This window comes from Sardina pilchardus, chromosome 15, assembly GCF_963854185.1.
Source record: "Sardina pilchardus chromosome 15, fSarPil1.1, whole genome shotgun sequence".
Taxonomy (NCBI): domain Eukaryota; kingdom Metazoa; phylum Chordata; class Actinopteri; order Clupeiformes; family Clupeidae; genus Sardina; species Sardina pilchardus.
The window spans coordinates 5,430,304-5,440,221 of NC_085008.1; the positions used below are offsets into that span (position 1 = coordinate 5,430,304).

The following is a 9,918-nucleotide window of genomic DNA, read 5'->3' on the forward strand; positions in this document are numbered from 1 at the left end:
CTCTGTAACAGAAGTGAACAACAAAAGCCACCAATGTCACTTTCATTACGAGAGCACCGGCTCAAGAGGACAGGACACCCACCTTTAAACACACACACACATACACACACAGACTCACTCTCTCTCTCTCACACACACACACACACACACACACAGAGACTTACTCTCTCCCTCTCTCACACACACACACACACACTGAGGGAGCATCTACCCCAGCCCTCGTCTATGGCGCCTGTAATTATGCTGATCAGTCCATGCCGTCGCCTTCCTCGGCATCACTCTAATGAAAGCTCGCTAATCCTTAATGAGTCGCTATGTCTTGTGATAAATTTCATAATTATTCAAGCCAGCGCGACGGGAGATGAAAATTCATCAGTCAAAGCAAATTAGCCCGGGCTCCATTAGGATGCCGCCTCTTGTAGGGACACTCGCTTTATTAGCCCCGCTCACCCATTGCTGTAATTGGGAGCATATTTCACTTGGCGGCGGACCCACTTCACTGAAGGACTGCTTTTATCCTTTTTTATTTACAATGTCACTCGTCTCGGCACGCCACGACACTGTGCGGCCTTCGGTGTAAATTGAATCTGAGAACCGGGTAGGTTTTTTTTTCTCTCTCTCTCTCTCACTCGCTCTCTCTCTCTTTGAGAACATACTAAACATGTAGGTGGAAGGACGTGATTATTCTCAGTGAGAATTTACAGGGCATTAGATAATGAAAATGTTCGGAGGAGATGCACTGGGATGGCTCAAGGGCTTCATTTGTACACGCCAGATACTTTTACCCTGTGTATCATCATTAGCGAAATTGTACAAAACGGATGAGGGAACCATGCAACATCCTGGCCCTTAAACAGTTCCCATGCAATCCCAGGATTCCCAGGGTCCGTGACAGCGCCATGCAGGCGTCGCTGGGCCGCCTCTTCCCTCCCGACTCAATTACCATTCTTCCTGTCACTGCCGGCTTCAGATGGAGAAAAAGATGACAAAATATGATTTCTTCAGCTCCTTAATACCAATCAAATGGGCTGAGCATGAATGGGAGGCATTGTCCTGGTGCGTGTGAGTGTGTGCGCACTCATGGGGGGGAGGGATGGGGGGTGGCTTCCTCAGTTCCTGCAGGTTTCTGGGGATCAATGGGCCGGCGCTGAGGGGGTAATTTTGGCAGGATGACTGACATTGGGCGGCCCTCACAGATGCCTCCCTTGTTTGTCTGGGGGACCTGGGACAGCCCTGAGGGTGCGTTCTGTGGCATACCTTTCTCCCTGTCAGTCCTCATCTCTGCCGTTTTCATTCGGCCTCTTACTTCGGCTGTCTTCTACCCGGTGACAACCTGCAGACATGTCAGATGAGAAAAGCATTCTTCGGCCCGAGGGACCGTGCTGCGGCGGAGACCCGGCTAATCCTTTGCTCCTTGTTCCTCTGCCATCGCTTCTGTCATGTCCCATGTTGTAGTGTTTCTTCTGGCGATATGTAGCGCTGTGCTGCTATTATTGTCACGCTTGGTAGTGCTTCAACTACCGCCACGCACACACTAACGCACACACTAACACACACACATACATATGCTTTACCTGGGCTGAGGTTCTTCCTACTCTGTGACAGATGAACTAGTACATCACAACCACACACACATGTGTGTGTGTTGCTTGCCAGCTCTACCATGTGTGTCATTGTCACTTTGACTGTTATTTGCTATCTCGTTCTCTGAGTTCTCTCCCTCACACTCCCATAATAATGTGCACTTGCTAACAACGACAGTTACTATATATACTGTATATTGGGTGAAAGAACCTAACTAAGAATAGTGTGTGAGGTGAGCGAAGGTCTGAGAGGAGAAGGACACTGCGGCAGGCCTGTCCTGTCCTGTCCTGTCCTGTCCTGCATCCTCTTGAGACACGAGGAGAGAGATGCAGAGATGAGCCGCCAAGCCAGGTGTACGCCAGAGGAAATGGTGCAGCAATAACGCGCTCAGGTCAGGTTACAACACAGCTCCTGATGTGGGTGTGTGTGGGTGTGTATGTGTGTGAGGGTTAGGGGGCAGTGTTTGTGTGCGAGACTGCAGCAGCACTGGTTGTGTTCACTGCGTGTAACCTTGGTCCGTGGACAGAAGAAAAAAAAAGACAAGCGGATCAATCTCCAATCAAACACAGAGGGCAGCGGCGGCCAGGCCACCGGTCAGACCTAATTGAATTAAAACACTCTCAAGTTTACGGTGATGGGCTGATGATTGGAGAAAAGTGATAAGGAGATTGATGAGTTGTTTATTAGATCAGGACGTGAAGGGGAAAAACTGGTGTTTCCCTCTGGAGACAAATAGTTAATGTTTAAACCTGCTGACAAGTAAATCAAGGGTGGGAAAAAACTCTTCAGTGGCCTGGGTGCTTGCTTCAAAATCATTTTCGTTTTATTTGTATTTTTGTATATTCCCAGGGCCCAGCCGTTAGATTGGATGGGCCCATGTTGTCATTCAGTTGACAGAAGTTAATTGGCTTTGCCAGCAGAAAGAACCTGAGCCCCAAAAGAGGGAAGGGGGAGGCGCGAGGCCTCGTGGAGATTTCAGCTCAAATCCCCTCAGTCGGCCCGTGTCACACCAGCGACCTAATCTCTCCATCTCGGACCTCATTACAACTGTGTTTGTCCAAAACAATGGGCACGGAGTAATGAAAGAGGCTGCCATGCTGCCAAACAGATTGGAAGGTAATAAAGAAAAAATCAGCAGCACAGAGTGAAAGGAGAAACACACACAGAGATATACTGACAGGGGTTTTTACACACACACACACACACACACACACACACACACACACACACACACACACACACACACACACACACATACTGACAGGGGTTTTACACACACACACACACACATCCTACCACAGAAACCCCTGAAAATAGCACCCTTATCATCCCCCTGCTTCATTTAGATTTGATTACTGTCGGATTATAATGCAATCACAACACTGTGTGAGGGGTAACCATGGCAACCGGTTTTTAACTGTTTATCTTGCCACAGATCTTAATTTAAGTTTGAACACTCCAGATCACTCAGATGGGAGAGACACGGGAGAGGGGGAGTGAGGGAGGAGGGGGTGGACAAAAAAGGAGAGGGAGAGAAATAGAGAAGAGGGGGTGGTGAGACGAAAGGAGGGAGGTACAGAGGGAGAAGGAAAGGGAGGGGGGTTAGTGGGAAAGAACATTGCAAATGAAAAAAGGCAAAAGAGACAGACGCTTTCTTGTTCATCCTGTTGTATTTCATATGCGATTCAATTTGTCTTTCAGAGAGAAAATCAATTTCTGATGACAATCCGCCGCACGGGAATGAAAGCCACAGCGCTCCCCTGCCCTGGGAAAGAGAGGCAGAGGGAGACAGCCGCTAATCTCAGGCCGAATGAATCATTCGCACTTATTTGGACATCTGTGTTAACTTTCCTTTCTCTCCCCTCCCTCGCTCTCTCTCTCTCTCTCCCTCTCTCCCCACCCTGTGAAAACTTTCCCTCGTCTTCAGTGGTTTTATTAGAAGTTGTGGCAGGTGGCTGGGACTGTGACAGGACAGCAGGAATGCTGCGGAGAGACACAGAAACTCATTTAGTCCTCGGACAAGGGAAGCGTTGCACTTTTCAAAGTCTTTTCACACACTCCCAGCAGCTCTGGGCCCGGAGCACTCCCAAGATGTTATTGCAGCAGAATCAGAACAAATCTGTAGTCCTGCGCCGACGCAGACAATGCCATGTTTCATGTGTCTATTTGCTGAAGACAATACGTTCTATTCAGTGTTACATTGAATCTAGCTTGTATTTCTCCATAGCTTTATGTGGGAAGAAATACACCAGGGATATTTCGAAAGCAATCCAGTTTCACTCTTAGTGTGTTCATGCTCCATGAAAATGTAAAAATAGAGGAAATTACCAACTAATAAAAAATATATATATATATTATATATATATAGGAAAAAGTGAGGTAGAATATTTCAAGAATGCCTGAAATCCTCATCCATAAGCTCTACCTCAGAGTAAATCTCCTGTAAATGTACTCCTGTGTTACTTATTCATGTGTTGTCCACAGAGGTCAACAAAGAGTGACATTCAAGTGTAACGTCATCCACCCTTGTGCTCGTTAACTGTGTGCAAGATTGTGTGGATTCTCTATATTCCCCCCAAAACAAGCGACCAAGGTCATCCATGCCCCACTCTGCCTGCACCTCCGACAGTCAGACTGATGAGGCAAGTGTGTGGTCGTGAGCGGAGAGACAGCACGAGCAGGCTCACTCTCAGCTGGAACCTTCTGGAACATCTGTGTTCATCACCCGACTCTGTGAGGAAGTCCTTTACCCATCCTCGAGAACTGGCAATGGCAGACGGGGGGAAGAGTCGCAAGCCAGCCAATGAGCTCAGAGAGACGCAAGAGACAGGGGGAAAGGGAGACGCAAGAGAGAGACGGAGGGGCAGAAACACAGCGACTTGAATGAGTGGAGCTGCTGATCGATGGAAAGTTAATTAATGAAGTGTGTGGCACCATCGGCAACAATATGGATTTCCATGGGTTGCACACATGCCTGAGATTTTGCTTTCATTGTTAGGGTCCCTCAATGCATATTAAACACAACAGCAAGAATATTGACAATTCACACAGTGGACCACTGTGGACCATTCGTCTTTTACATATTAGAATTAGTGTACACAGATTCATATTTTCTGAGTCACCATTTCTGGCCTATCCATTATTTCAGAACCATCAGGAGTCTGGTACAATATCCAGGTGGGAGGAGAAGCACAATTTACAAGGTCGACCTATATCACATATACAGTACACACACACAGCACAAACTTATTCAAATTGTTTAGCTACTTCAAAGCATCCATTTATCCTAAACTTTCACCCCGAGCCTCTCATTTAGGAATGTTGTGAAGATATTTGGAGTGGATTCAGCACAATCCTGGAGGCCATGAGCATGTCTCTTTTCAGTGGCAGTTTAACCATCCATTTAGACACATTTACATAGAGATGTCTACTCCTGGATAACCAAAGCCTGTGCCTTTTCAGCTTCAACAATAAATGTCTCTTTCATCCTTGAGTAAATGGACTTCAAAAGCATGTTAGAAGGAGCCTAATCAAGGTTACCTGCATGTATTTATCACCAACACAGCGTGACTGAATACCCAAAAGATTTTGTGGACATACCAATTTAAGGACATTAGGCACCAAGGTCTAGTGCTAAAACTTAATTGCTACAGGGAAAAGGTTTCAGTGGGTTGTAAAAATAAAAGTTTTTTCCCATTTAGAAGTGAATGCATCACTGAAAATGATTAAAAGTTATTGAAAGAGAGACATACGCAGTCTGATCTTTGGCTCTCATTATGAAAAGGACACGCAGCAATAATACGGTTACAAATGCAATTATATATGGCTCTGAATGCACTGACAGAATTTCTACTAGAACTGTTAGAGAAATGTTCATGGGCCCACATGAAACGGGGTGACATATTGAGTGAGATCTGCTGTGTTTGGCGATCTGTCAATAAATCTGCTTAATCTGTTCTTAATGAGAAACCATCATTCCCAACTAGTTTCGCTACTTAACCTCCCTACTCTGTGGATGAGATGACATGCAAAACAACAAATGTTCCCCTAAGTTCACCCCCAAGAGACATGGGTTCCAAAAATATAATTTATTTAAAAACCACAACCCAGAGGGAGGCCACAGCAACCCACACAGGCACAGATGAAAAACACAGTAGGCTACCACAAATATCCACACACACATAATATGTATACAGTGACTTAGCGGGGCTGTACCAGCTAGTGCAAAATATCTATGGGCCAGTGGCCCACTGTTTAAAATGTGTATTTGCAGGAAAACCACCACAATCAATGTGTAAATAAAGTGCTAATTATGGGTGTTTTTACATTGAGCCTGGCCCCTGTGCTGAATGGATAATGCAATTATTAATTTCTTATGATGATATGCGCTGACGCACAAGGCGTAACTAACATTCTGGTCAGATTTGTTAGCGTGATACAGAGAAACCTGCAAGTGAAAAAGACGAGAAAACAGCGAAGAAATTGCCAAACTGCATAGTTTCTCTTTAACATACACATCAGCACGTCTTGGTCTTGCTATGTTTATGAAACAGAAGCTACCATCACTTTCAAATGTCATCAGGCAATGTTCTGATGTTAACCCAAGTAGGCTAGTTGAAACAGGGCTCTCAAGTCTCATACAACTTGTCGTCTTTGCTTCCTCCGATGTAGCTTATAATTTATTAAATAATAAGCTATTATTAAATAATGGAAAGAGAAGCAGGGCGAGGGCTTACCATGACTGGCGGGACTACTGAAGGGGGAGGGGTCCAGGAGACACACACCACACGTGAGGATCACAACAAGGATGATAACACTGCAATCCAACATAAAGACACCCAGAGTATGGTTCATCAGGTAAGTCTGCCACTCACTTGAGCACCACCATTCCTGTCCAAAAAGAGAGAGAAGGCAGAGAACTGTGTGAAGAACTAAACACTAGCCTTGCAATGCTACGGCTACTTAGCTTACAGTGTGGGACTTAAGGCTGGGATGGCCTTCCCGCCACTCACTGGAACCCAGAAGGCCAAGTCTGAGATGTGCAAGCACAAATTGCAATGGTCATGACAGCTGAAGATTACTTTAACTGCACAAACTCCCAAAACTCACACACATGCACATGCACAAAAGTCCCAAAATACTAACACCATATTTTAAGGGAAGTAACCATAAATCAAACAGAACAAAACACGCAAATAGACATGCAGGTCAAGCAGGGAAGGAAAGCCTTCAACATGCATTTTACAAAGAGCCAAAATGAAACAGACACAATCAACTCAGAAAAAGCAACACATGAAATTGATATGCTGGTCAAACAGAAGAGAGGAGCAGCACACGGCTCATGCAGCATTACACAAAGGACCAGAATTAAACACATGCACAAACAAACCCAACTGGTAGGCTAAGGCAAATCAATATATGGCCAGGAGTCAGGACAAACAACCAGCAGGACGCCCACAGCGAGACAAGTATTTAAGACGTAGAGACAGAACTTTCACACGTAAACAGAACAGCACCCGTGTTGTGGAGTGGAGACACACTTGGTGATGGCGGCCCACTTCATACAGCTGGTGGTAAAGATGTCGTTTCACCACCAGCAAGTTGAGGAAGAAGGGGGAAGCTAGCTTTAGCACTCAAGCTGCTTTAGCCCAAGTAGCTTACCAAGTGCAACAATGCTACCCCGGCCTCAACGTCGAGAAAGAACACATCAGGTTTATGTGAGAGAGTGGCTACACCAGCCAACTTGTGTTCCACGCCACCAAACTGAAAATCAGCGCCCAGGAAGTCGGGAGAGATAGGAGGTAACACATAACATTTACCTGCCTCTCAGGCTGCCTGGATTCGTTCCATAGTTAAGGTAAACACAGCACAAGAGGAGAGGGGAGAAGCAAGGGAGCCAAGGCTGTAGTGACTTGTTCAATCTGCTACATTCACAATTTAGTAGGCTATATTGCTTCAAAATGTTTATTGTCTTTACAGCAATGTCATTGGGGGGAGTCCAACTTCACAGAAATGGATTTCCAAAGTCAATCCAGGGAAAGTGAGTATGAAGCTCTATAAAAAGACCAGAAAACAAGCCAGGACACAGGGTGATAAAGAGCCAATCAAAGGAAACTGTAGCCTTCCTTTCTGTTTTTTGAAATAGTCCGCCATATTGTTTTTTGTGTCTGAATGCAGCAGAGATACAGATTTTGATCAATCAATCTGGCAGTCAAAGATCCACCCTCTTTCAACCCCAAAGGGTGGAAGTGTTACCGACAGATTAATCACAGCGTGCCATATTGTTTACAGGATGTCTCTGTGCTCGGCAAAAATGACATTTCTCTGTGTTCCTTTTGTGCATGACACATGCTCCACCTGCAGATGTAATCACAACCAGATTTCAGCCGACATTTTTCCTTTTTCTCTCTCTTTTTTTTTCACCAATTTTCAAACCTGCTCACATGCTAGCTAGAACTGATGGATTTCTGTGTCTCTTGAAAAAAAAAAAAAAAAAATCACTCATAATGAGGTCGCCTTCCCTGGGGCAGCAACCCCTGGTCATTGAAATCATTCATCCACTCTAGCCGGGGGCAATGACTTAAAGCTCCCCTATTCTCCCCTCAAAGAGCTCATAATTAACAAGGTGAGCAACACAATTGTCACATTGTAAAAGCCTGAAAGTTTGCACAGCACGGAACTTGGGTTTTAAAATAGACTGCTCCCTAAAACCATGGTCTGATTACAATTAGGCGAGCCGGTTTCCTGATTCCAAATCAATGAGGCCAAATTTCTCAGGGGCTCCCGTCAATGGCTAGCGACGAGCATCTCTCTCTCTCTCTCTCAACTCCTGCCCCCGCCCTCACCCCCCAGCCCTCCCCCCTTGAATCCTTCCCCAATCAAAAGTTTTGCTCCGTATAATTTCATGCAATCAGATTTCTCCACAGTCATCCAGTGCAATCAGGTAATCAAAGGGGGCATATTAACAAGACAAATGGAATTTAAAAAGTGGGTGCAGTCTGTGTTTGCAGGAACTTCCCATGGTGAGGTGCCTGCCTTCACCACCCCAACCCCATCCAACCCCACCCTCCACAGCTCCCTTCACACACCCACCCTTCTCTCTCCCCTTTCAGACGAAATAACCTTCATCACCCACGAGGCGCAGCTCCTTCCCCTGTTGCGAAAGCCACAAAAGCAACATTTGGCTCATCAGAAATAGAACATGTCGGCTTCGGAGCAGACTGTCGTCATCCCACATCTCACAGTTGTCACATCGGTGGCAGAAAAATTCCACGGGTCTTTCACCGGCTGCGGCATATGGCAACCTTTTAGAAATGGAGGATTCTGGAATGTTGATAGGTTATTTTCAGAATGTTCCATCTCTTTGCTCTGGGAGTCATTGAAATGGACTTAATCGCAGCAGTAAATTATTTGAGGGGCTGAATTATGGTCCCTTGCAATTGCTCCTATCCAACATGAAAGCAATATAACCTTAAGTCCATACTGTACTTCCCGAATGCATTATTTAAATTCGATCCAAACCGATATTAGTCTTCATTTGTCTGTGGAATTGGAAATTCGAGTAATTGTGCCCTTTAGTAATCTCTTGTTGCAATCTCTTAAGGTGGGTGGGCTTGCAGGAGCACACACACACACACACACACACACACACACACACACACACACACACACAAACCACAATGTGAACATGATAAAGCTGTGCATAGATTCTAATTAAAATCTTCCTGAAAGTGAGGACTTGGGTCACTTGGTGATTTTTCATCTGTATCTCTGGGACGGCTTCCTTTGTCGTAGGCATGCGGTCAATAACGATGTCCCGCAAAGGAGGAAGGAGGACATATTTAATGCACAAAGGCCACAGCCACTGAGCGCTACCATAGAGTGGGGATGCTGGGGAGCAGCATCGAGATGCTGTGCAATTACATGGAAAGCATACTAATTTGAGGTTGGTAGGTACTCTGTCAATTAAGATTAAGGAGATACCGATCTTGATCTTACCAGAGTGTAAGAACAAGAGGAGTAATGAATCAGAAAACGGGGGTTACTCAACCATAAGCATAATTGTGGCTCTGAAAGTATATATGCATACTGTATATATACTGTACTATATAGTTAAGGTGCACATATGACACCATTGCCATATTATCCTTTTTGGAGATAGATCAGTTTCAAGCTAATAATATCTGATCCTGCCTTCTTATCTACAATTTACCAGAACACCAGACGTTGGGCTATCTCTCATTCCATTAACTCCACAGGAGGGCCATTATTTTGGAATAAGTGCTTCCCTTTCCCAGTGCCTCTGTCAAGGTATTCAGAATGCTGTCTCCATGG

General features: G+C 45.3%; 1 long non-coding RNA gene across 1 annotated transcript; it reads left to right on the forward strand.

Moving 5' to 3' along the window:
- Nucleotides 1–7,057: 7,057 nt before the first annotated feature.
- LOC134102623 (uncharacterized) lies at nt 7,058–9,253 on the forward strand. The gene is made up of 3 exons (XR_009941532.1): nt 7,058–7,441; nt 7,564–7,624; nt 8,697–9,253. It is a non-coding gene; the product is annotated as an uncharacterized LOC134102623 (long non-coding RNA).
- The last annotated feature ends 665 nt before the right edge of the window (nt 9,254–9,918 follow it).